Below are 25,930 nucleotides of genomic sequence, written 5' to 3' on the forward strand. Positions count from 1 at the left end.
TCAAGCTCTAAAATAGAAATGGTTCTGCAGGCTGCAGGATGGATCAGCTGGTGTGAGACCTGCTATGTCCCCCTCTTGCAGGTGGGAAATGGAGGCATGGCTTGTTGACTGACCTGCTCATGTCCCCCACAGCACCAGAGGCAGTGCAGGAAGGTGAACTGTGGTCTCCCAAGAGAAGATCAAGATCAGACTTTCTTTATGGGAGAAAGCACTGGAGTAAGGAGATGGAAGAGAGCCAAGATTTAGCATGAGTTTGCTCCAGGCACCCTAAGTCCTTGCTTCACAGGCTCTATAGATATGTCTGCATAGGGCAGGAGAGCAGAAAAGTGCAGATCAGTCGGCTGTTTGCCTGCAGAAAGCACAAACTGTTCAGGGTTGATCCAGGGCCCTTCCACTGTGGCCCAGTCATGCAGAGCCAGCCAGGAAACCTTCAGCACTTTGCTGGATCAGGCCCTTACTGAGTCAGATTACTTAAAGCTGTATTTTCACCTCTTGCATAGAAGGAGGAAGGGGAAGATCTGGGTCAAATCTGCCAACACTGAAGCCTATGGCCCATTTTCATTTCTCAGGGGTCGGATTCAGGTGGTGTTGAGCAATCCTTCAATATCGTTTAAATTGCACCCAAGAAACGAAAGACACAAGTCGGAAGGGAACCAGCACCAAAAAGTAGGTTCCCTTTTTGGTGAATCCTGCTTCCCCTTCCCCCTGAAGCTATGCAGGCAGCTATCCCCGGTGGAGAGGATGCAGGGTACAGAGCTCCCTGCCAGAGCCCTAAAGCTTGGTCATTATGCGAACTCACAGAAAAGGAAGTACCGAGCATACCTAAGAGGTGCCGTGTTAACTGAGCCATTGAAACCATGGAAAGAGCAGTAAACAGACAGCAACCTTGGTGTTCATGTAAGGACAAAGTTAGCCATCCCCTATCCAGGGGCAATGGCAGTCTGGACAACAGCGAGAGGAGACATGCCACTGGTGTCTGCAGCAAGACATGGTATGGCCCATGACTGGTGCTGATGACTTTTTTGGAGCTGAATTATTACATTTCCAATGTGTGGCTGGGCCTAAATCCAGCAAGGACACCCTGGACCTATCTGTCTGAGATGGTAGCACCTAGCTGGCCTATTTTACTCCTTATTCCTGCCTGTTCACCAGATAATACTTGGCTGGTTCCTGTGCCCCACTGCCTGCTGCATCCCAGCAAATGCCGCTGGGCGCCAGGGAGGTCTCTGCCTCCTGCCAACATCCCTGGACAGCAGTGCACCCAAGGGTGCACGGTGAGAAACAGTGGCTCTGTGTCACCAGCTTCAGAGCATCGTAAAGCCAGCTCAGACTAATCCCCTCCCAAGCAGGGGTGGGTTTTCTGGCCCCAACCCTTTATCTCCACTCTTTCGGGTCTGTCATGGAGCAGCGGAGGCTATGGGAGCTCTGCCTGCATTAACTGAAGAGCATCCGGGTTTTCTAAGCCTGCTTGTGCTAAGGAGGGCAAGGGATTGTGAGGATGCAGGGGTGCATTTGGGGCAGGGGAGAGGTTTCGGAGCCAGTGTGGACCTGAGTGGGGGAATTTGAGTTGACAAAGGGAGACCACAGGCTGCAGGAGGGAGAGTTTTTAGGTATGACTGCTTCCATGGAGGTGTGCCTGGGGACGCGGGACCTTCCGCTGGGCTTCCTGCGAAGGTCAGCTGGGCTGGAGAGATACAGTGCTTGTGTGCAAAAGGTCCCTGTGCGTGGTCTCACCTCTGCACCAGCCCACTCTCTTAGTGCCTCTCAGCTCCCAGCGTGCTCAGCCCAGTGCGGACAGACAGGCTGCCATGCCGCACACTCGGAGGGCTCTTGCAGTGTGCAAAAAGCTCCAGCCATCGGCCCTGTGCTTGCAGGACATGAATGCAGAGCACTATCAGCATCATCTCCGCACTGTCAGCATCATCTCTGTGCCTCTCTCAGGCTCGGCCCTGCTCTGCGGGGGGTTGGCGGAGGCTCAAAGCCGGGGACGGCTCAGCCCAAGGCCTCCCGCACAGCCAGCACGTGAAAAGCACCCAGCAAGGAGAGAGTGGGCTCTTATGCAAATCTCTGGGGACCTGGGACTTGCAAAAAGAGCTTCCTCTTTAGGGGCTGTAATATTGATTCAAACTACCCATGCAGAGACAGCGCCGTTGTTGCGTCCACAGCCCTCCTTTGCACCGCTGCAGAGGCCCTCCAGGACGCCTGGGTCAAGCTGGGACTGCCCAGCTGGGACATGTGTGTCCATGTGGGTTGCTCCAGGACAGGGTTCCTGTCCCTGTGAGCCTCTGTCAAGCAGCCTGTCCCCAAGTCCTGAGGACAGCGGGGCCTGGTAGAGCTATCACTGCAACTCTGTGTGATACCCCCCAACCAAGGGGGTTGCTCCCTGCCAGCACAGCCTGGGAGCAGCTGCTTGGGGGGCGGGTAAGAAAACTGCATTTCCTAAAAAAGACATATATAGAAAGTGCTAACAACTTGCTTTTAATCTTCACATTACAGCCTTTCCTGGTTTTACTGTGGAAGACATGGAGATGGAGAGCGAGAGTTTCTTAGGCCTCCAGCGATGAGCTGGACCAATGAGTCCTTGCCCACAAGCTTTCCTTTCTGCCTTTCCTTTTAAGCATTTTTGTCAATAGAATGATATCAAGTGGACAGCCATCACAGGCAGAACAGTATTTTTATATTTGGCCTATGAATACTGTGTTCTAAGCAGAAATCTTGCAAGATTTGGGAGCAACAGTTTCCTGGGTATTTATTACACAAATCTGGAAATGATCCACTCAGCTAAGCCTGATTCAGCAACATTTTCCCGATTCAGGAAAGCATGTATGTGTGTGGTATAAGCACAGGATTTAGCAGTGTGTTGAGTGGAAAGGAATCGAAGTGTGACAGAGAGGAGTTTCCACACACCTCTGTGAGTTAAGGTTAAGTCCCATTTTCAGCAGCCACCTAAGCAGTGCCCTTGTGCTGATTTGGAGGATGAGGAAGCAAAATAGAAGCTGGGAAAAGCGGAGCTGGGTTGGTGAGTTCACATTCCTGGAAATGAAGAAGGATTTGACTAAAGTTGGGTGACTGTCTTCACGGGAAACGTTTAGGATTTGACTAAAGTTGGGTGACTGTCTTCACGGGAAACGTTTACAGCCTGCTGTCCTTCATGCCCCTCAGTCCCTTTGCATACATTGAAAACCTGTTTTGCTTAGAAAAGTCCTTTATGGAAATCACTTTCTATCACCAATGGGGCTTTGGGTGGTAATTATTTTGAAGGAAACGGCCTGTCCCAGCCATGGGTTTCCACAAGTCACTTAGGAGCTCGTGGAAAATTTATGCTCATACCTAAATACGTTCTGTCTACTCCTATATCTGCTCTTCAGCGTCCTTCAGAGGGGACGTGTTGTCACCCACCGCAATAGAGACATCTGGAAATAAAGACCACATGACATTGAACAAATGTCTGCTTGGAAACACGTTTAACAACACCAGATCTCTGCACTCTGAATCACCCCTGCTCTGAATTTGCATTGGCGTGGGCTTTTCTGTTGAATTAGCTGGAACTCAGTTTGGTATTTAGGTCTTTTATCTTGTCTCACCGTCTGCGGAAGGACAAACAATACTCGATGAGCATGAAGTTAGGGCAGTGCTGATAGCTCATGTGTCTCCGGCACAAAGCTTGCCCATTGGGCCTCACATTTCCCCTGGCAGACGGAGTTTACTCTCGGTCAGTGTTTTGCATCACGAGGCTCGGGCATGTTTGCTGCAGTCCTGAGAACCCAATGGTCTAAATAACTGTGTCATCAGTGCCCAGCTTCAGCTTCCTCCTCTTGAGACCGGGGCTTACCATTGTAGAGCATGTCCAGAAAGTTGCCGGGCGGCTTTTGAGGAAGCAGCTGAGCTCAGGAGGTGAGTCCAAGCAGCTGAGATGCACCCACAGACTTTTCCAGCTTGCTTGGCAGGCACGAGGATGCTGGAGGCACCAATGGAGCTCATTTAGCTGATGAGCTTTGGCCTCGATAGTGGCGTAACCCTGAGTACAGCCACGCTGCAGCCCCACTTGGGAAGCTGAGCAGAGGCTTGAGCAGCAACTTGGCACTGTCCCTTGGTCGGGGACCTTTTGGAGCACACTGGAGTTGGCAGCCTGCCGAGCAGGCTCCTCTCTGGAGCCCCTTCCCTGATGTCTCTGCTGCAGAAACCTGCCAGCAGCTGCTGCTCTGCTTGTTTATCATTCTTGTCACTGCAAACTGCAGCAAACCCCTTGGCAGTGCACGTAGCATGGTACGCTACCTCCCTGCGCTTCCCCACTTCCTTCCTCCAGACACGAGCCCCCCTAAACTGATCACCATTTTTGGTAACTTCCTCAGGTTGCTGTACGCCCAGAGGAGCAAACCAGGCACTTGCTGTATGCACGATGCAGCAGGAGGAATAGCCACGGGGGACACTTCGTAGCTCTGACACCTAGCGAATCTTTGCCTTTGCAGATGTAGCTCTCTGACACATTGCAATACCTCTGACTTAGGGCTAAGGCTGAGTTTGGAGGCTGAAAGGCTGGATCTTTAATCAAGAGGTGGGAATGGAGCAGAAAGGAGGGGAGAGATCTGATTTGCATCCCTAAAATGCAACCTGCTCCTTAAAGCTTGCACAGTGTGAAGATCCCAAGCTGGAAGGAGGCTGTGGTGTAATGCCACTGTAAAAGAGTGGGAACATTTAGATAGCAGCAGATCCCAGCACGTTTCTCCACCAGGGCTGCTGCAAGCCATCCTTTCCCCGCTCCCCTGCCGCCACTCCCGGCCTTGTCCTCGCAAAAGCAGCAAGCCAGGACCACACGTCTTTCACGCCGTGTGGGCTTGAGCTGTTGCGCCGGGATGTTTTGCTATTTTGCAAGGTGTGGGGGTAGTCTGAGAGCCCTGGGGACAAGTGGCACCATCACACAGACACAAGACTTTCCCCTTACTGTTATTTTTGCCTCCGGAGCATTTCTTCTGAATTGCTGGGGTCTGCTCAGCTGCTGAAAATCGAGCCCACATCCACCTGCTCGGGTTCAGACGAGGGGCTGTTTCACCTGGTGTGAGCGGCAGAGTGATATTTGGGCATCGCAGAGGCCACCTGAGAGGGAGGCAGGAGGGGCTCTGAGTGCTGGCATCCCACATGATTTGCACACGGGTCAGTTATCTCAATGGGTCATTGATAAGGGGGATTTTTTTTCTCACTGGTTTTGCTTTTTTTAAAATTCACTGGAATCTCACTGCGAAACCCACATCTATTTCAGCTCCCAAGTGACTTTCGAGTCTCAAAGCATCGGTAGCAGCGGTCACTCTCTTTTGAAAAACTGAAACCCGCAAGGAAACCCAAAGGCGGATTGTTTTTCCTGCCTGTGCTATCAGCTGGTCTGAATCCGGCCGCAAGTGTCGTGCGGCAGATGGGCCGGTGGGAAGTGTGGGGCGCAGAACATTGCTAGCGGTGCGAGGCCTTTCACAGGAGCTCCCCTCGAAGGTGGCGAGCGATGGGCCATTCCCAGATGCCATCAGAGCAGAAATCAGGGCAGCGTGCCCAAGGCCTGGGGAGGGATGGCATGACCCGGCCTGGGCCATGGGTGACTTCCCATTGTCATGAAGGGCTTTTGTAGTGGGTCTGGCTGACACAGGGTGTTTCCTGGACCTGAGAGTGCAGTGTGGGGATGCACGCGAGATGCTGGTTGTTGCTGACACCACGGCATGGGTGCCAGCTGGCTCTGGGCTCGCCAGCTGCAGCGTCCTGATGCTCAGCTCATCCATGCAGGGATCCCATCCCGGTGCAAGCCACTGCCCCCTTTCACTCCGAGAGGACAAACTCCAACCCTCCCTTGAATTCCACAGCCTTGAGATCCCTCTCGCTCCCTTCCCGGTCCTCCCCAGGGTGCTCAGCTACTCCAGCTGGGTTTACCCCACTGCTGGGGGTAGGAACGCTGTGAGGCCCCTTGCCTGGCTAACACTGTGCTGTGTGCAAGGGAAGGAGAAGCAGCATGGGGCTGGAGTGCTGCATAAGGGAAATTCAGCTAGAGCCTGAGGAAACAGCAGACGGACAGATGTCAGCACTGGGCTGGAGGCGTGAGGGAGACGGGGAAAAGGAGTACGTCGGGGGTGAAAGAAGACAAGACAAGAGAAGATCATATAATAAATAGGATGGGGGAGATGAAGTGATGGATGCATGGAAAGATGGAGAAGTGGAGGAAGGGAGGGAAGGATGGAGCAATGGATAGAGGAACGGAGAAGTGGAGGAAAGGAGGAAAGGATGGATGGAGGATCAGAGCAATGGACAGAGGGAAGGATGGGGACATCAATGGAGGGAGGGATAGAGGGATGGATGGCGGGGTGGGTACCGGCGGGGGGCGGCCGGGGGTGCGGGGCCCCGGGAGAGCCGGGGCTGCGCACACGTGTGGGGGCGTGTCCAGGGGGCGTGTCCCGGCGGAGCCCCGCCCCCGCGGCGGAGCCCCGCCCCTGCGCCCGGGGCCGCCAGGGCCGCCGGCGGGGAGCGGCGCGGAGCGGAGCCGGCGCGGAGCCCGGCGGGGCGCGCCGAGGATGGGCAGGGAGCCCCGGCGGGAGCCGCCCTCCAGGTGGGGAGCCCGGGCCGCGCCCGACGAGCCGGGCACGGGGCGCCGCTTCCCCGGGCGCCGCTTCCCCGGGCGCCGCCGCCGGGCCGCCCGCGGCGGGTGCCGGCAGCCCGGCGCCTCCCGCGACCCGGGGAGGGGACGTCCGCGCACCCGGTGTGCGGGGGTGAAGGGGTCTGTGTAAGCGGGGGACACCGTATAACCGAGCTGTCGGGGTAACCGGGGGGTCTGTGCAGAGTCTGTGCCCGCGGTGTGCCTGGGGGGGCCGTGTAACCGGGAGGCTCCGTGTGCCGGGAGGTCTGTGCAGCTGGGGGGATCTTTATAACCGGGGTGTCCGGGTAGCCGGCGGGGGGGAGGCGGTTCCGTGCACCCGGTGTGCCGGGGGGGGCCCTGTGTAACCGGGAGCACCAGGCACTCAGCATAACCGGGGGGGTCCCCTGGAAGCTGCCGTGGCCCGTGTAACCCGGGGGAGCCTCTGTGGCTGATCCCGCCGGGGGGGTCCCGCAGCCCCAGCGGTCCTGCCAACGCCGGTAGCGCCCGGCGTCCCTGGCAGTGGTGGTAGCCGGGGGGGGGGGGCTGCACCCCGTCTCCCTCGGGGTCGCCGTCCAGCGCCGAAGCTCCGAGGGCGGCCGTGTCCCCGGCCGGGAGGAGCCGGTGGCGCCGGGGCCCCGCTGCCGTGACTCATTTCTGGACTGCGCGCACTTGTTTTCCTCCGCGCCGGCCCGCAGGGTTGCAGAGCTGCCGCCCGGGCCAGGTGCGGGCCCGGCCCTGCCCCAGGGGGCCGCCCCGCCGCGCCCGCCCCCCCGGGAAATCCCGGGGGCTCTCCGGCACCCGCCTGGAGTTTTGGCAGGGCCGCGGGGGTGGCAGCAAGTCACTCCGTGTCACTGTCGCAGGAGCTCTGCCCGCTGGGCTGGAGGGACCCAGGGGCTCTCCCGGGTGCCCTGCGTCCCCGATGTCACTCGGAGGCCAGGGGCTGCCCTTGGCCAGGTCCCCGGGGCCCATCAGGGCAGAACGCGAGCTCTAGGAGGGCTTTGCCTCGCAGCGGGATGTGGTTAGGGACGTGACAAACCCAGCAACGTTTGTTCCTCCAGCGTCAGAGTGGGGACGTGCACCAGCCCCGAGATGTCCCCGCATTGCTTCGTGCACCAGCCTGTGCTCCTGAAGGAGAGTCTTGGATCAGGTGCTTTTTGGGGTGATGCCAGCACCTCTCGTTTAGTTGCCAGCTCTAATTACCCGTGAGGGGTGTCCTTCTGTGCCCCCGGAGTGGAAGGTGTGCAGAGCCCGCCTGGCCTCTTGCTGCACCCGCTTGCAACACCCTCACGCAAATGATGTTTGGCTGCTTTGGATGGTGTAAGCCCTATGGGAGGAAAGGGCCAGGCTGATTCAAATCGCTAATGAAAGAGGGAGAAAAGAGATTTCAGACCTCTGTCTTCTTGTTTATTAAAATCTCAGTTACCGCAGCACCCGTTAATTTTGCTAGTAGCTTATTTTCGGTAGCGCTGCTGCTGCTGTCAATGCAGCCACAGTGTGCTCAGGCAGCTGCAGGCTGGTGCTGCTTACCCTGCTGTTGAAGGGGCTTTCTGATGCTGAACAGTTGCCATCTATTTAGTTTTTCCATTTAGATTAATTTTCTAAATCTTGGTTAGATGCACAGCCTGCAAACTCTGGGGATACGCAGGATACCAGCACTTCACTTTTCATGTGTGTATTGGTAGGGGGTCTTTTTTCTTCTTTGGAGCACAATTTGTTTGGAGCTGTGAATTGTTTCCGAAACATGACTGCAGACTGTTTTGGAGCTCTGGGTGCCGTTCAGATTAGAGCTTAAACCTAGAAAGATAAGGAGATAAGGAGCAAGAGACTAGCATTTGTGGTCTGTAGTAGTTATATTCCTCAATTACAGTGACCACGTAAGGTTGGAGGGCTCAGACGATGGGTGAGAGGCCCAGCACATCCTTTGGAGCTGGGTCAGGCGATCCCCAGCTTGTTTCTGCTCTGGATCTGCAGTGTGCCTGCTGAAGGGAGCAGATCCCAGCCTGTGCTGCACGGTGCCGTGATGCAGACGTGCTTGCCATCCGGGGCTGCGTTTTAACCTCCTTGCGTTATCCTGCTGAATTGAAGCGGGGGGAGCTGCCTGTTTGCTGCTCCGCTTGTCCCTGGCACTGCGCTGCCCTCGGGCTCCAGGTCTCTGCAGCTCAGCAGCCCGGTCAGGGCTGTCCTGGCAGGAGGGCAGGGGACAGTGAAAGTGTCCAAAGTGCTTTTACAGAGGGAGAAACTAATGCTAGCATGGGTTTATTTGGGGTAGGGGGTAAGAGCTCTTACTGGCAGTGCCTTGGGCTCTGGCAGCGTAGGACGGTGCAGCTGGCCAGTCCCTCCCCCAGATCAGGCCACCCCAATTTGGAGAAAAGCAGATGAAAGCTGTCATCTTGTGCCTTTTGCTAAACTTAAAACTGAAGATGTGAGTTTGGCACCAAGAAAGAAGAACTGAATCTAGATGGAAGCGTTTGGGGAGAATCACCCTGCGCGCTCCCCGCAGGGCCTGCCCCCGAGGCAGAGGGACTGGCAAATGCAGAGGGTGGCTTTGCTGTTAATGCAGCTCTGCTGCTGGTGCCCTGGCCTTCGTGGGGACAGGGCTATGACTGCCCGCTCCAGCATGCAGGGACCGCTTCAGCCTCACCAGGCTGCAGCTCACCTGGGGTAGTTTCAGCTTCTCTTTTTTGGGTGAGGTCGTGGTGTGCAGAGGCTGCCTGATTTTGCATTCTCCCCTCTTGGGGTAACGCAAGTGGAAAACACGCATGGGCTTGCTGGAGTAGAGTTGCTCAGGTGAGTCCTCCAAGGATGTCTTTGAGTGGCAGGAGGTTCCTGCTGCTCCCATCAGAGCTTTGAACTTGTGCTTGGGAGTAGGCGGGAGGACTGGCCGAGTTTCCTATGGAAACTGGACCCCCTGCGGGCATCACACCACAGCCTGGCATCTCTGCCCTCACTATGCATGCTTTGCTTTGCAGCGATGCTCAGCCAGGGAGGTGTTTTGGGCTAGAAATGTCCCTTCTGACTGTGGTGGAGGAAAATGTGACCTGTGAATGCAATCCAGGTTCTGTAATTGAGGCTTGTGCTCTTTCTTTTCTCCCTAAAACACTTCCCTTCCACCTCCCTAAGAGGTCCTGCATTGTGGGATTCCCATCATCACCTTATCTGATGTGGTCTGAGGTGGTGGGAGGATGTTTGTGTCGCTAGTCTGCTGTCAGAACTTTCCTTCTGAGGTTCCCACCCATCCAAAGCCATGGCCTTGTCCGGGGCTCTCCAGGTGACCTCTGCAAACCACCTGAAGTTGTGTCCACCTTGCATGCGGATGATACACCTCTGCGTGTATTAGGTCAGGGCAGCTTTCCCAGAGGGAGGCTGGTGGAGCCTTGCTCTGCCAGCATGACGTGGTCATGGTACACACGAAGGCTCCTGCGTGTGCCGCAGCCCTGAGAAGCAGACAGGAGCTTTCATCAGCGGTTGCTGCTGGCACCAGTCCCTTTTCATCGGCCTCCTGGGTGGGAGTCTGGAGAGCTGCTGCAGTTCCCCAGTGCCTTTCCCAGCACGGAGACCAAAACCCCCAAAAAGCAACGTTCCCATTTTTACGATCTTGTCTTTGACCGCCAATTAGCACAACGTGAGAACTTGTCTCCCCAATGACATGTCTGTGTGACTCCTCAGCTACTTTAATTGCAGGGTTTTCAGCAGCCAGTGTGCAATGAAATGGCAATTGTTGTGATTGTATGCTGTGCAGTAACTAAAAGACGCGGCTCTTTGGAGAGGCTTAATTAGGAAATAGGGACACTGTTGGGAATGGTTCTGAGATGCGATTTTCCTAATGAAAGCTACTGAATAGGCAGCCTTGTAATGAAGAACAGACTCGCGAGGGGCACTGCCAATTGCTCTTCTCTAGTGTTAATTTTGTATTTCCTCTCCATTGTTTCTAATACCCTCTTGGAAAAGCTTGAAGATAAATGCTTTATTTTCTTACGACTCGTATCCTGTTTGGCAAGCCGTGATTATAGCATGTGCAGCTGGAATACATGAATGGCCAGGCATGAACTCCTTCAGACTTGTTAATCTCCCATTTCAAGCTCTGCCATTGAAAAAAGCAAGTTAGGCTTGCGGTCAGATGATCTGGTCCCTCTTTGCCTCTGTGCAGAGCAAAGGCCATCCACGTAGTGGGAGATGCTTGGCTAACTTCTGAGACGCGCGTTTGGATAAGAGATGGACCTGTCAAGTGTGAAGGCAGTGTGACACTACGGGAAATGCAGTTTGTTTGGAAACATCGTGGTGGGGTTTCGTGTTCAAGTTTTGGCTGTTTTTGTATCGGATGTGCTGTATTTAACCATAGCCTTCTGTGTCTGAGAGTTCACCTAGGTTTGAGTCTCCTGCTGGTAAGAAAGAGCCTGGAGGCCAGATCCTGCCCCAAGCCAGCTGCGTGGCTCTGTTAAGTGCCTCCCCACCTGCGAGGCATCCTTCCCGTAATGGGGCCGAACGAACTGTTCAGCGTGTGCACGAAGAGTGGGCTCTGGTGCTCCTTCCCCCAGCTGTGTTGGGCAGTGAAAAGCCATGCAGATGTTCTCAGCCACCAGTGCAACCAGATGTGAGCATGGCCCTAATGTTAAGTTAAAAGGAGAATTAGAAAGCACTGCCTGGCTGGTTGACAGTCTGGTTTGTGCTGTGACAATTGTTAATGACTCACTGTGCTCCTGGGGACTGTCGCCTTGCTTGTAGAGGGATGGGGATAGAGGTTGGCTTTCCCTTGAATGCTTCATGCCTCAGGGTCCTCCAGTACTTGGGGTTGGCAAGAGCAGCTCGGACACTTCTGAAATGCTGCTTATGCTTGTTTTGGAGTGGGTTTAAGCAGAAGTGAGCAGGGGCATGAACAGTGGCATGTGCTGTCTCATGTGACAGGAGAGAGCATCTGAGGGTGTCTGGGAATGGCAGGGCATGCTGGAGGGTGGTCCCTTGTGGTCACGCTGCTTGTGGCTGCCTGGACCTGCTCCCGCCAAGCTCATGCAGGAAGAGATCAGCTCTGAGCCCAGTCTTGTGACTGTCCGTAACAGCCACTGCAGAAGGGAATGTCTCCTTTTTTATCCTGCGTTGGAGGTTTTTGTGCTGTAACATCAAGGCGTTTTTGCTCTGTATCTAGAGGCTGAGTTTATGGCTGCTTACTTGAAGTGATGTGTGGATGGATGTACTCCTGGTGTGTCCATGGTTTAGGAAAGACAGTGTTGTCTTGAAATTGCATAAGTGTTTTTGATCCCTTCCACAAAGGCCCATTCTTTGTTGTCTCAAATTAGCATGAAATGTTTCTCCTTTCAGCTGCTTCCCCTATTGCTGCACGTCTATTTAAACCCTCAGCTCAGAGGCTTCTCTACAAACAAGCTCTCATCCTTTCAGGTGGCATTTCCCTTTTCTTATTGTTTCTGGCAATCTGTACATGTGAAACTTCACAAATGTTTCTTCATTCTCAGTGTCTTTGTGTTGATAAACTTTGCAAATTGGTACATACCCTGCATGCAGTCTTGTACTGGTTACAGCTGTGTGATAAAGTTATTGTGGCTCTTAGGTTTGCAGGCATTGCAGTCTGGCTGAGTGACCTCCAGCCTTGAGTCCAGGTGACATCCCGGCTGCTCCTCATTTGTGTGTGTTAATCTTGTCCCTCTGAGAGGGCTTTTGCTTGAGTTTCATCTCCCTGGATCAATTAGCTGGATTGCAATCAAAGCCAACAAGCTCAAAGTCTAAATAGGACTGCTCTTTAAATGCAAATTATTCTCAGGTTGATCTGCTCTCAGTGCTGGTGGGTGTCTGACCCTTCAGGCAACTCTGACAGAGTCAAGAAATAGCTACATGGGTCTAAATCAATGTTTGCTGGATACACAGCACGTCTAGAGACTAGGGATCTCGTTCATGGTAGTGCATGAGCTGCTGGCTCACTGCTCTAGGTTTAGAAGTGCTGGCAGCCTAATGGGTACTTAATAGCATCCTGCCTATTTTCTGTGGTCTGCAACCGGAACACCACCAGAAGCGTGCCTTTTCAGGATGATGGGAGTAGCCTATTGGCCCTGCTTGTGGAAATAGGGCACTTATGAGCCACCATCATATCATTCCCCAAAACCATGTTCCTGGTAGAGTGCTGAGATGAGAGGCTGGTCTGGACTCCCCTTCAGGAGCTGCTGTTCTGCTCTGCTCCCCACTCATGGGAGGAACTGAGGCCTGGAAAGGGTCCAGGCTGTGTTGACATGAGGTCCTAAGTCCCTTGCTCCTGTGACGTGCCAGCGTGGGGCTCCTGGGACTTGCCTGGCACATGGGAGACCAGGTGGTTGGGGCCATGTGAACCTCGGTGGAGGCAGTGCTGGGATGGGGTGCTCTGTGCGTCCCGCGTGGCCGGCACATAACTTACAAATGGGAATAACTGAGCCAGGGAGAAGGAAAGTAGTGCGGTGAATAGGGTCTTCATGTGGAAAAGAGGACCTCTCTCCCCTTCTCTTCACAAGAGGACGCTGCAGTGGTCGGAGGAGGGTCCTACATGGTACAGGAGTTTCCTGCAGCGTAGAACTAGGGTAGCATCGTGTGTCTGCCCAGCTCGTCTTCTTGATGGCTTCTTGGGCTGCTGAGGATGTAGCTCTAGTGGCTGTGGCTGGGCCAGGCCAAAGGGTGGTCCAGCTTAGGGTCCTGCCTTGGGTAAGGGAGAGTCCAGGTACTTGGGCCTCACAGTTTGGGATGCCCTGTGTTTGTCATTTCCCTCTCGAATGGCAATCGTGGACACTGCTGCATATTTCAGTGCTGTGGGGTGCTTGATGATCTGGGCTGAATAACCTGGTGGTGTTGGCCACTGCTGGCCGTTACATTGCTAGCAGTGGCTAGGACACCCATCTCTCCTTGGCCCGTCTCCTGAAGGTCTGAAGGTTTCATCTTTTCTTTTATGGTGGTGGTGCGGAGGTTGTACTGAGTCTTCTGGCCCAAGTGGGGTTTGAATCCTTCTGTGAGCTTTGGAAGACAATGTGACTCAGTCTTGGTCGTTTTTGGCCTAAGGGTCACCAGGAACAGCCAAAAGCATCCTTGCCATCATCTTTATTTTGCGGAGTTGCAGCCAGCAGCGTGAGGAGCGAATCTAAGTCTTCGGGCAACCAAGCCAGGGACTGAAAAGGCCCCCGGGTTCCCAGCAGGGCCTCCACAATGGCAGGAAGTAACTTCTAAAGCTTCCTTTGGATACACAGAGCCTTGGGGGACAGATTTACTTGCTTGTTTATGCTGTAAGTTAATCTATTTAGTGGGTTTGGCATTAAAGCTCACAAAAAGCCTTCTGAAATGGTCACACTGCCTGTTTGTAGTGCTTTGTCTCTCACTTGCTTTGTTTCACAGCTGGAGTAGTTAAGCAGAGACGGATCCAATTGAAATCTCATGTGTTAATTTATTTTTCCAAATAGGCTGAAGGAATTAGCATCAGCTCTTGCTATCCTTCATCGTTAGGGAGCTACGGGGGGAGGCAGCATGGGGCAGTGGTTGGAGACTTCTCTCCATGAGTGACTCTTTGTGCAGGACTCTCTGCTGCCCTGAGACACCGTCTCCCTCTGCCTTCTTGTTCAGATCGCAGGTGCTCTGTGCTGCTCTGCACAATTGCAGGATGTGGATGGTCCTGGACCAGTCGGGATCAATAGATGCTTTTGCAATAGGAAGAAAAAAAATAGTGAGCCCATGCAGCAGAGCAGAGAGCAACATGGCATAAGCTTTTCTGGGTGAGAAGTCTTGGGAGCAGTTTGGAGAGGCCAAGGAAAGTGCTGGACCAGTGGAACGAGGAATAGGGGAATATTTTTGTGATCTCATGGTATCGTTGTTTCCCCTGGTCTTTGATGCTATTCTAAATATGACAGTGCCACCCGCATGTAACCTTACATGGTAAAAATGGATTTTCCCTGAAGGCCACGTCAAACAAAGCCACTGCCATAGGAAGCGCATGACATTCAGGATACCTGGGGTTGAGGTCCGTGCCTGGTACAGAGTGGGGCTCTGGGCTTCCTGCAAAGCTGAGGACATCACTGTGGCATGTTTTTGGGAGGGTCTGTCTTGCTGAGCATGAAAATGACTGCATGTGAGGACTGGAATCCTGTCTCCTCCATGCCACGTGAGCAGCTGTTGGCCTCCACCGAAAGAGACTTCTTGCAGGTCTGTCCTACCAGGTCAGCAGCCGCATTAGGGAAGCGTCAGGAGGAAATGTCTGATGCTCCCAATTATGTCCTTCACTTCTTGCTTGGCAGTGGCAGCTTGGGTTGCTGTTTTTATTTTGGGAAACACCTTTTTTCTGTAAATTATGTGTTTGCTTGATTTTTTTTTTTTTTTTTTTTTTTCTCCTTCTCCTCCACTCCTCTTCCGTGGCGCCTGGCCACTTCTCTGCTGAACTTCGATCTTCTCTGCAAAGCCACCTTGGAGTTTCCATTGCATACTGATGACGGCGCTCAGCAGCCTACCAGGCTGTGTCAAACACCATCACTATCTCAAGCCTAAATCTTCTTGGGGCTTAACTTGATACTGAAGTTGTAATTGACTGTGGTGTTGGGTGAAACTTTAACCTTCACTGTTGTGATAAAGACTGATATAAGCTAAAACTAACTCTTGCATCATGTGGCCAGGAGTTTTCATAATTGGTGCCAGGAACATGTGCATTTCCTCTCTGAAAAGTGAATATGTATAACTAGTCTTTTCTTATTCAGATCAGATATGTGTCTCTTCGGCTGATTTCTGATGAGGAAAAGAGAAGGCTTTTCTTACCCTGGCTGAATTTTGCCAAACCCACGCGGCCGTGAGAGTGATGGTGCATGGGGCTAGGATTGCTGATGTTCAGGATCAGCTCTCTGTGCCCATCACAGGCTGACTGAGAGCAGCGTTTGAACCCAAGGGAGGTGCAGAGATGTTGCTGGCTGTGCGGCGTTGACTGCAGAGCTGCTATTGCTGGGGCGTGTGCGAGAGGAGAGGCTTGGCTCTGTGGTCCTGGCCAGAAAGTGAAGCACAGGCTGCTGAAACCTGCCAGGTTTTGTCTGGCGTTTTGGGAGGTGAACAAGGCATTGATGGAGAAGAGAGAAAAGGAAGTACAAGGTAGAGCAGGTTTTTTTGTTGTTTGTTTATTTATATTTAGGAAGTTACTGCTCAGAGTCAAAATGTACTTTACAACTTCACAATCCAAAAATTCCCACAGACCTCTGTAGCTGCTCATCTGCCTAGAAGCGAGAGGATTGAAGAGGTTATGGGAACCAGGGGATTCCAGGACTGGAGGAGCCATCGAGGGTCTCTCCCCTGCCTCAGGGCCACTCAAGTCTGTTGCTGCTTGTTCTGCTGTGAGGTACATTGGGACAGATAATTCTCTTCCTCTTACAGCAGCCTTTTTGTGATCACCTGTATCCCATTTCCTGCTCCCTGCACATCTGGCTACATTTTCTCCCTGTCCCTCACCTCGAAGCTGATTTTTTAGCATCTCCAGGAATGGGGCTTTTGCAGTTTATTGCAGAAACCATTGCAAAAAGTAGTAGACCTTATTCTAACAACATCAGGATGATACATTCCTCCCTATGCCTTTCACTTCCCAAAAGCTTGATACAGCCAATTGCATTAGAGAAGCTAAAAATAATAGAATGGAGATGGAGGGTTCAGCCATCGTGTTTAGCTGAAGCTGGGGATGAAGGCAGCATCTTGCAAATGGTAAGAGCATCTCTGATTGTAAGGACCCTCTGTGAGTCACCGGGGTTGTACAGAGAGAAGTATCTTTTTGGAGAAAGAGGGAGGGCACCATTGCAACTGTTCTTCTTGGTGATGGCTTGGTGGAACTAATTTAGAGATTCTGATTTCTCGGCATCAAAATACATCATAGCTTTAAAGGGGTAGCGAGTGGAATTCCCCGTTATCTGTTTGTCGAGAATACACTAGATCCTGTCCTGAAAAATGGTAATTGCAAAAAAGAACACTTTAAAAATAAGTCAAGAGGAAGTCTCAGTTTGCAGAATGGGTGATAAGGAGGTTTGCTGCCAATTCTGTGCTGGACACTACCACACTGTTGTGGTTTCAGTTTCCTCTAAGTTTTGCTGCCAGGGTCTAATGCTGGCCGTGGTGTCCATGGAGCAGCCCCGTTTGCATCACTAGCCTCATAGCAAGGGAGGGCTCACTTAGAGAAGTGTCTTCAGCTTGTATGAGTCTGTGATGCATTAAAGCTGTTTGTATTACACAAGGAAATGCATAGTTACACTAAAGTTCAGGCCTTAACATGGAAGCAACAAACCTCCAAATGACAGGTTTGAGCCCAGGTCAGTCAAGGCACAAAGTCATTGCAAAGTGCTGTAATCGGTATCTCTCTCTGTGAGGTCCCTTGGCTTCCTAAAAGCTCCTGCTGGTCGTCTCAGTGTCCGGTGTTATATTGGATGGCTGCTGTACCCCCACTGCAAACTGGATACCCTAAGGGCCTGAAACCGGGCACCCACAATTCCTGAATGGCTGCTTTTTTGTTCTTTCCCGTCAGTTCCTATCAGATCTTGGTTTGGAGAGGAAATCTCCTTTATTTTCATCTTGCCCCTTTATTTGCTCAAAGCACAGCTGATGGGGAAGGTGGTGGTGAAGCTGTGAAACCAGCACATGGTTGTCTTTAGTCTGACATTCATTGAACTCAGCTGGACTGCAGTTCCCAGACTGTTGTTCTTATTAGACACTGCTGACACTCCTTTTCTGTTACTTTGTCCAATTGCAGCTACTACTGCACAGCACAAGACTTTGGAAGGATGGAAGGGTTTTTGTGTGAGCACTAAGCATCTCATGAGCACCTGGTCCCCATGAAGCTGCTCCCAAGGTATCCTTTGCAAATGAGGGAGCCGGCAGTTCAGAAATCATGCCAGACACAGAGGTGGCCATCACAGTGGTGTGTCATTCCTGTCTCTGTTGGAGACTAGCTAACAATGTACCTTGTCATTGTGAAGGCTGTGGTCATTTAAATCCTCTTGAGAGAAAGAGCTACAGCTAGTGGCCTTCTCCTGTGAACCAGCTAGCTGTGGTCACCTTGCTTCTCTCAGATAGCTGGGAATTGCCTAAGGTTGCTGGTGCTGCCCCCAGTGCTGCCACCTCTGAGGGTGCTGGTCTGTGCTCAGCTTCTGGCTGCCTGCTGCAACTTCTGTGCTAATACTAAAACCACTGTTGCTCTGGACTTGTCCTAGCATGACCAGAAGTTGAGCCCAGCTGCAAATTCATCCTTAGGTGTTATAGGTGCTAGGTGTTTCCTTCCAGCTTTTGCACTCTGTTTTGCAGTGGACTTTATCTTGGGATCTCTGGTTGGGCTTGGAAGGAGACTGTCTTTTCTGCTTCACAGTTGAAATTCCTACAGCAGCTTCCTGGAGCTGGAGTCTAATCAGTAATATTGTGACAAGAAGTTCATTACTTGAAGACATGGTAGCTTCACTCTGAAATCACAAAAATCTTGCTGTGGTTGCATTTTGCACCCTTGAGGGGTAGCACCACCTGCTTGTCTAAAATTTTCTCATCAAAAATGACTGAACCTCTGTTTTGAGTGAAAAGAGCCTTGTGCAGTGCACAACTGTAAACAGCAGCATTCAGTGGTGATGCTCCCATGGATGGTTGGGTGTTGGAGCTTTCCTCACTCTTCTGCCATCGGTTCAAATTCCGCTTGTGCTGGTCAGCTTTAGCAGGGTGAGTGAGAGACTGTCTTCCATGCAGGAGTGATGAATGAGCACGATGAATGAGCGCTTGGTTATAGGCATAGTTCAGTTATTTCCATTAATATCTTTGGATAAGGATCAGTGATTGGTTCTGTTATCTTTAATAGAGATTTTCCTACTGACCTCAATAGCTCCTCAGGTCTCTGGTTGAAGGCTAACACATCCTTGGTGTGGAAATAAAACCCTGGCTGCCTTGTGCTCTGTGTGCTGGACTGTTGGTGTCCATGACTGTCTGTTGCTAGCCTTCATCTGCTCCAAATTTGTAAGTAATCATGTGTGTGTTTGCTCTTACTGGTTTGTGTTTTCTGAATTATCAGCACTTTAATGTAGTCTGTCTGTCAAATAGCTCCATAAAATTGACCTTAGGTGGTTTTAAAGCACACACTCCATCTTCAGAGGTGGTAATAACTTACTCTTTTTACAGCAGAGACTTTTAAGTGGCACATTTGTAAAGCTTTCTTGGCTTGGTGATTTATTGAGAACTATTCTTTATAACCCCGGCACTCTTCTTCAGAGCTTACACCTAGCTGTCCAGAAGTGGAAGTCTAGTGAGGAGTCCTGGGGATCTTGAGCAGACAAAGCCACTTGCAGAAATGTTGGCTTCTGCTTTTGTTAGTTATGAATCAAATTTTCAGATGAAAGAAGTGAAAGCTAAACTAAGTGAGTCTATTTTAATTTCCATGTTCCCAGTATTGCACTATTGGAGCTTCTTGCGGACTTTGAAACGTTTGGTCATGCAACTGCTGGGTGAGGAAGGAAGTGTGATTATTCCTGTTTTGCATGTGGAAAACACCTTAAGAGAACAAGGGTGGGAGCTGTCTTGCTTAAGGATGGCTGCCTAGAAGTTGAGGCAGCTAAGCTAACTCTAGTCTGCCGGCTCCCCCTGAAGAGGGATTCAGCCTGGGTGGGTGAGCTGATCTCGACATCAGGTGCTCTCTCTGTCTGAGCTGTCAGTAGATGTTGATATGCTTCAATATTCACCCCATTTTTGCATAGCCAAAGTTGGAGGAGATGAATCCTACCCCAGGGATGGACCCAGGGTCACCTGGGAACTCTATGGTAGAGCAAATAGTTGATTTGGGCTCTCCAAAGTTACTGGATGATTTTTGCTTCAGTTATTTTCATGCCTTGGGCTTCATTGGTTTTTGACTCTGCATGATAATTCTGAAGTCACCAGCCCTGAACACCTTACTGTGAGAAACAGATACTAAGAGCTTTCGCTAGGTTTACTTGCCCTCATGGGATGTCAGTGGTGTGGCTGGTTCCCAAGGTATTCAGGGTGTGCTTTGCTTCATTGTGCACTTTGGTGTGCTGTTGAGAGCCTTTGCAGGGATGTCGTCAGGGTTGCTGGTGGTCCAAGGTGTTCAGAGAAGAAGGTGGAAACTGCTTTGGCAGAGAGGGATTCTAAGTGAACAGTCATTGGGCATGTGAACAAGTCCCTTCTGGACCTAAGCACGTTACATCTGACCTAGCCATCAGCCAACTTTGGCTGGCTTATTTTCATCTGAATCCCTGTCATGGTTGAGCTTTTCGTGAGCAAGTAATGGCATAGTTCTCTGGCTTAGGTGATGGTGAGTATTGACATGCTGTCAGTCTTTTAGTCCACAGTGTTTCTCCATCTCTCTTTTAGCTTTTAGCAGCTGCACTTTTGGAACTTTTCAGAGGGGAACTGAGTTATCCTGGTCAATCCACTCATCTAGCAGGGTTATCCCGCTCAGCAGCAGTGAAACCTGAGTGATACCATCCCTTGGTCCATTGCTCCAAGATTGCAGTTGATTATTGCTACTGATGCTCTTTATGCACACACTGGGGAAATGCAGGAAGTCCTGTGATAATTTGAGTTACTCACACTTCCTTGCCAATAACTTTTATCCAGTGGAGGAAGCTTTGGGAGAAGAAATCCTGAGTAGGGTGGAGTCAGGTTATGAACTTCTTGAGGAAGGGTCTAGATGGCTCAGGAAATGGAATTTCCCCATCCTTATTACCAATGAACTTAAAACTTTCTCTAGTCTTAACAAGTCTTAAAGAAGGCAGCTCCATCTCTCAGGTTTAAGATACTCCAGTCATCCAAAAGGCTAAAGCTGCATGCCTCTGTTGAGGGGCATGAGCGGCCACTGATGCCAATGCAGAAACGTTTTCGTAGCAGTTGTCCCAGAAGGGCAAATGTTCACATCCCCTTAGTTTTCTCACTGAGCCATCAGACTGTTGAGTAACAGCCTTTCAAGCCCGTAAGTTTCCTTCTAAGGACTGATTCAACATGTCTGTAGAGCCGCTGTTGATTTTTGCTGTCTGTGAGGATTTTGGCCGCCCCAGAAAGAAAAGCTCCCCTGTTTGTTTTGGGGAGATGTGAGCTTCTGTGCTCAGACCCCTTAAAGATGGCAGATCTTGTGATGGCTCTCACGTGTCCCATTTTTCAATGATTCCCAACAAGGTGTGAATTATGGAAGCTGCTTTTTGATCTTGTAACTGTAAATATGTGGCTGTGTGCTAATTAATGCACTGTAATTCCTGTGCTATCTGATATTACTTCTAAAAATATCTGGAGGTGCATCTCTGGTGATAAGACTATGGCAATAAGTCTTAAGTAGGAAATACGCTGAGACCTGATCTCTGCTCTGGCTGTTTTGTAGAAGGCTTCTGGTGATGGGGCTTAGCAAACTCTATTGGGCAAGGGAGGCAGGAGATTTTGCCTTGTAAACAAGGATGACATTCCTGTTGGTGCTGGCAGAAACCCAAGCTATTACGGCTATGGCAAAAGCCCTCTGTGTCTAACTGTTGGAGTGGTGCTTGTATCTGTTGTCCAGACTGAAAGAAAGACCCAAGCACTGCAGGGGAGTGTAAATCATGGCCTCAGTGCCTATGCTGAGCAAATAGGGGGAATTCCCAGGGGATGAGTGATGGGAAAAGTCTTCCCTTCAGATACTAGTCAGTGGTCAGCTGTTTTGGAGCTATTCCTCTAACATCAAGGGGGGAAGTTTCCTACTCTGTGAATGTGTGAGGAGTGAATATCTTGGCCACTCTAGGTCCACTCCTACCTCATCACAAGATGGTGCTGCATGGACATGGGAAGGGGGTCAAGGGAACTCGGATCCCCTTCAAACAACAGGAGAGGACCCCATGATGGTTTGAGCCTAACCTAGACATGTCTGTTGTGCTTCAGGAAGAGCATGAAAGTCATTGTTTGGACCTGGACTGCTGCTTTCGTGTAGTTTTCCCTTCCCTCAGCCTCTCCATTTCTGAGCCATGCACCCTGCTTTGTTATCCTGTAGGTCGCTTGCCTAGCAAGCACCAAGTGACAGCATGGTTATTTCTGACTGAATCATTTGTGTATGGTCTTTATTTTTGTATTTTCTTGAACTTGACTGTTAAATTTCCTGGAACTGTTTGGCCTAAACCGGAGCCCTTTGCATGTTAATAGCCACTTGTGCAGCATGGCGGGTGCCACGTGTGGCTCTCGGATGTGGCAGGAGAGTGAAATCATAGTCCAGAATAGGAAATGGTGGCACAACTTCCTCCTGACTCCAGAGCACTTCTTCTTTTGGCACCATTGCACGGGAAGGTGAAGTAAGAAGATCTCTGTAGAAAATGCAGAAGTGCAGGTTGCTCTTGGAAACCATCTTGATGGGTGAGCCCGTGTCAGAACCCTGGGCGTTTAGGCTGTGGGGAGGAGTATGTTTTTGTGTGAGTGGATTCAGCCACACAGCTTGTGGCTTCCTCTTCAGACAGGAAGTCTACCCAGTGCATAATGAGAGAGGTAGAGGATGGGTGGGCTGCAGCCTTTGCAGTGAGTCTTCTCCCTGAAGAGTTGCTTTCTCCATTTCTTCTGCCCATTGCATTTGGAAATTAGTAGTCTGTATCTTTGTTTGCCCATATGTTATGTTTTAGATGTCAACCCTGCTTATGTCACGTTGCTAATCCCACAGGATTATTCCTGTTTTCTGTAGCAGTTCATGCCGTGCTGCCAGAGGAGGGGAAGTGATCCTCTAACCATGGGTTGCACTAGTTTGGATATTGCTAGCTTGTTTGTAGTGGCTGCTGCCAGGGTGGGACTGAAGCTGCTGGGGTTTTGGTTGGCATTTTCTTTGACCTAATTTGATTACTGAGTTGTACGTGCTCAGCGGTACGGCAACAACACCACAGGAATAGTTTATGCAAAAATACCTAAAGCCAGTACATATCCAGATACACAAATGACTTTCCAAAGTCACGTGGCAGATTCTGCAATAGACCCTGAGCCACATCCACAAAGTCCTTGAGAACCACTCACCCATGGCAGCTGATGGGGTGTGAGAGGTGGTCGTGGGAGAGTGGATGTGTTCAAGGGCACGCGATGGATGAAGATGACTGAGGGTAAGCCACTTTGCCTCTCTGGGTTTCTGGGACCCATGTATAAGAGCAGAGGATCTTTCCTCCTCCATGCTGTGCTGAGTGCAAGTGTTGCCATTGTTGCAGCTCCAGGGTTTTGGGGGAGGATTTTGCTGCATCAGGTGGAGGGGAAAGCATGCATCCCAGCCAAGGAGATAACAGCCTTCGCATCTTTTACCTCAGCTCTGCTGCCTGCTAGGGCGTGATGTTCTCCGGCTATTTAAAGAGAGGGCGAGGTTGGGAGGGGCTGGAAAAAAGACTGTGTGTTGGGAGCATTTTCTAGAGAGAGGAGGTGCCATTGCAAGGGAAGTGCCTGAGTACTGGCAGTAAGAAAAACCGGCAGTGCAGAGCAGTTGAGTTTGGTGCTACAGCTGGTACAGGACCTCCATGGTCTCTTCCCAGTTCTACCACGGGCTTACCCTGAGACCTTGGGTAAGTTACTTTCCTCTTTCTTCTCTCCGCTCTTCTCAATCCTTATTTCTACCAACGGCATGTTATAGCTGTGAGTGCATGTTTGGGGACGTAGCACAGGCTGCCAGCACCACTTCTCCTGATGAGGGATGTGAAGGAGCGCAGTCCACAACTGATAGTGCTAGGCTGCAAGATGCCATTGCGTAGATGTGGTTATACCTGTGAACTGTGCTTCCTCTACCTGAGCTTTTCTGCAAGTGAAGGACTATAACAAGCTTGCAGCCCTGGTGAGAAATTTCTGGCCAGTGCTGTGTGTATCATTGACATCTTCCAGTACACAAGAGGCCCTGATCTAGATCAGAGCTTCTTGGCTGCTGCTGTAGGACTGTCTCCTGTAAGTAGGCTATTCTGGGGACAAACTTGCTCAAAGACAAAATGGCTGAGTTGAGGCTATGGGCTAAAACACTTTAGGCTTCAACAGATCATAGAGTATTTTCAATTTTTGCCTCTCTGAGGGCTGCTAATATGAGAAGCTGTGGTTCAGTTACTAATACGTGCTTGGTCGTGTTGTGAATCTCAAGCCAAGACTAACGGCTGTTGCTTTCTGACTGAAAGGGCATGGGTCAGCTGTATCATGTGCAACATCCCCCCAGTTACATTTCAACTTGAACTGGAGTGTTTATCTTTAAAAATCAAAGCAAAACCAGAAGAGCCATCTCCATCCCTGTGTGACCATAAAGTCCATCAGAGCATTGCAGTGGGTGGGTCTGCAGGGCCAAACTTCCCAGCTCTCATCATAGCCATGGCAGTGTTTGTGCCGGACTGTTGGGTTCTGTGGTGGATGTTAGGCTGCAAACGCGGACCAGCTCTGCCACGGTGCAAACACGCGTAGTTATTGGGACTGTGTAGCTACTGTTTCTTAGTATGCAGATTATTGCTAAAACTGTGCTGAACTTCTAAGAGGGTATCTTCATCTATGACAGTATGAAGGATCATGGTCCGTAGCTGTGAGTGACAATCTTTGGTTCACTTTGACAGTAACAGATAGTTTTAAGGCCAAATCTCTCATATCGCAGCAGGCAGCCTAGTCTGCAAAGCTATTCTGTCCATGCCTGGGGTGCTGTGATGGTTCAGAACGGTCCTTGCAGCTGAGAATGTGAAATAACAGGAAAAAAAAAAAGGCTTTGTTGGAAACCAAACTTTTCAGCAGGGAAAGGTTTCTGGAGTGCAGGACTGAGCTTTCTTCCCCAAACTAAAGGCAGAAGGTAAATACGTGCACACTGTGTGTACAGCTAGCTCCTGCCAGCCTCTGAGTGCCCATAGTGGAGGCGCCCGCTTGGGAGGCGGCAGCCTCAAGTGGGTCCCGCTCTGCTCTTCTTTTTGCCTTTGAGGTGAGCTCCCCAGTCACCAAGCAGCCACTTATTCCAGGAGTGAAAAGCATTTCCAACCTTGGGGATATTTGAAAGCTCAGTCTTGAAGATGGTTTCTAACCCAGTTCTGATTTTAAAGGCCATTCTTAGGAACAGTAGTTTGAGCCTTAATTGCAATTATGAATCTTCTGCAGTTCTCAAATTTCCCTTAATTGGCTTCCTGTGAGAATTTACAAACTTGGTAAAAACAAAACTGCTGTTTTTGTGAGGGAGTTGGTGGCGTGAGATTCCTGAGCTCAAATAAAATGGAGCTCAAATAAAATGCAGCTCAGCTGCGACTTCTTGTGTAACTGCTATGGGGGTGCCGTGGTCAGACCCGCAGCCAGACACTTCACAACAGTGGCATTATATAAAACGTAAGCTGATTTACATGCTTGCACTTTAAAAGTGCTAATCTATTTTAATTTTTTTCACCCCTCTCTAATCTTCTGCAATCTCTGCCAGGTTCCCAACTCCTCTGCCTGGAACAGGCCCCGGCTGAATCTTTTATCTTTCTATTTGGCAACCCTGGGTGAAGTCATTAGCAAACGAATGACGCTTTTCCTGGCTCATTAATTAGATTTACTGAGCTGAGTGGCTGCTGTTGCTAAATACTCCGATAAGGTAGTTCTGTATTTTGTTTCTTAGGAATCTGGGGTTTTAAAAAAAATAGCACTCCAAAGAAGTCCTGGTACTAGTGGTCAAATCCACAGCTCCCCTGTGTGAACTGGTGTTGCTCTGATGAGAACATACATCCTTATCTCACACATAGCTTTATTTCTGCAATTTGATATTGCCCGAGCTGTTCTGATTGCATGTCGTCATTTTTACTGCTCGACAAGTTCAAGGATGGGTATCTTGATGCTTTGTTCCTGAGGTACCCGTGGCAGGATATCTTGGTTAAGGCAAGTGGTTCTTGTGGGTTAGAAATAACCTCTGTGAAATATTAGTATGTTTTTGTTTTTAAAAAAATAAGGTTTTTGACATGTGCTGCTCTCCCAGCCTTACCTGTCAAGGTTATAAGTGGGGTTATGAAGACTTCATTAGGAATTAAAAATAATGGGATACAAGAAAAATAATGCATTCACCTTCTCTGCTCTTGCTTTGTAAATCAGGTCTAACGGGGTGCCCTGCAACAGGAACCCTTGCCTCTGATTTTGGAGGAGGAAACTGAGGCACAGAGAGGTCACTCAACATACCATGGGACTTCAGAGCTCTTGGTTTCTATTGCGGATTTTCAGTTCCTCCTATAACCGCTAGACAACACGGTCTTTCTCTCCTCTTGAGGTCTGAGTAGTCTGGTAGGGAGGCAAGTGCTGGGGGTCTTGCTTTTTGGTACGGACTCGGGGTCCTGATGCCAGGGCACTTGAGCACCCTGCAAATGCTGTGGCAGTGATCTATGCTTGTGATGCTGATGTGCTGCTCTTACTCTCATTTAA

At 50.7% G+C, this 25,930-nt stretch overlaps 1 protein-coding gene across 2 annotated transcripts in view; it reads left to right on the forward strand.

Moving 5' to 3' along the window:
* The first annotated feature begins 6,447 nt into the window (after nt 1-6,447).
* Nucleotides 6,448-25,930, forward strand: part of PIK3R5 (phosphoinositide-3-kinase regulatory subunit 5) — a 67,554-nt gene continuing 48,071 nt past the window's right edge. For both annotated transcript variants that reach the window (XM_064522477.1, XM_064522479.1), the window contains exon 1: nt 6,448-6,580. The gene's annotated coding sequence lies outside the window, so the exon portion shown is untranslated. The remainder of the gene's footprint in view (nt 6,581-25,930) is intronic.

The sequence above is a fragment of the Dromaius novaehollandiae genome, chromosome 18, assembly GCF_036370855.1.
Source record: "Dromaius novaehollandiae isolate bDroNov1 chromosome 18, bDroNov1.hap1, whole genome shotgun sequence".
Taxonomy (NCBI): Eukaryota; Metazoa; Chordata; class Aves; order Casuariiformes; family Dromaiidae; genus Dromaius; species Dromaius novaehollandiae.